Source organism: Solanum tuberosum, unplaced genomic scaffold, assembly GCF_000226075.1.
Source record: "Solanum tuberosum cultivar DM 1-3 516 R44 unplaced genomic scaffold, SolTub_3.0 scf00559, whole genome shotgun sequence".
Classification (NCBI taxonomy): Eukaryota; Viridiplantae; Streptophyta; class Magnoliopsida; order Solanales; family Solanaceae; genus Solanum; species Solanum tuberosum.
In genome coordinates, this window is record NW_006239486.1 from 25,628 (window position 1) to 27,158 (window position 1,531).

Below are 1,531 nucleotides of genomic sequence, written 5' to 3' on the forward strand. Positions count from 1 at the left end.
CGTAATTATCTATATTACTTTAACTTTTATTATTTTTTTATTATTATCCTCTTTTATTATCATTTTTGCTATTTTAAAATTATATATTTTATCATCGAAAACTTTACTACTATTACATATTGTCGTTTTCTTTAAAACAGATTGTGTTACTTTATTTTAAGTTTCTTACTTACTAAACTTTTTACATTAATGTATATTATACTAATTACTAAATTAGAAGCTCAAATGATTTAATTTAAAGAAAGAAAAAGGCCATGAAAGCCTATCCATTTTCAGCCAATTTACGAGCCCAAAACCAAGCAAAACCCACTGGAAAATCTGTCCAAAGTAGGCAAAATAAGGCCCAAACACAAAAGCCCTTTTAGACTTTTCTTATCATATATTTTTCAAACTTACAACCCTAATCTTATAGTAGCTCTAAGCAGCAGCAACACTACTGAACGTCCTTCTCTCTTCCTCTTTCAAGAAAAAGCCAAAGTTCTTCAACAATGTCAGTATTATGTGCCCTTTTTTTTCTACTCGAATCTGACCAAATCACGTGGAGCTTTGACTAATGTCCCAACGTTCAAATTTCAAACTCATATTTTTCAACTCGAAATCCCGCCCAAACGAAAGTGGAGAGCTTAAAACTCTTCTATAAATACCTGCCCTGTTAGCCATTAATGGGGGGTTTTTTTTTTATTTGCAAAAGAAATCATGAAAAAGACTTGAACATTCATAAAACACCACTCGTTTACATTCAATATTATCTTACGGAAATACTTCTCGATTACTCTCTGTTTGCTTATCTTTGTCGGAGGAATGAGCGTAGATCTTTGATTGACAATCCCGTTCACTGCTCCACAAGAGGTAAAGTCTTAATTGTTTCTTCTTTATTAGTCGATGATCGTGTTTGAAATATTATAGTTATATTAGAATAGTTGTATAACTGAAACAGATTTTTAATAAATGAGTTATATTCATGTAATGCTTCTATCTTTTATTTATATCCAAATATGACTTTAAGTTGTTCTTTTAAAAATCTTGATGTTACAGAAGTTTTTCTTTATATCAATAACGTGATTAGCATGTGAATTAATATGTATACTACGAATTAATGGTTTAGAATGTTTGATTATTTGTTAGTATGTGATAAGAAAATATGACTTAATTTCTCTTTGCTTTTAAGTTAGGGATCTTGCCTATTTATATTAAAGTAAAATGGTTTGATTATATTTATATGTAAGGTTATGAAATCTGGATTAAAAAAAAAAAAGAAACTTTATTTTTGTTATCTTATCCCCTGAGAGCAGTGGTTGTAATATATCTCTTCTAGTTTAGAGAACTACTTAGTGTTTTTCTTAGTAAAGGTCAGATCCTTTACGTTTTGGCAAATATATGTTCTACTATGAGTTGATAAATTATATATTTATTTGTCATCTTTCATATTTTTCGTGTAGATGTTCTTCTCTAATTTACATTCTTATTTCCTATCTTATCTTTGTTTACATGTACACATCGGAGCCAAAGAGTTTCACTTTGAGACTCAACA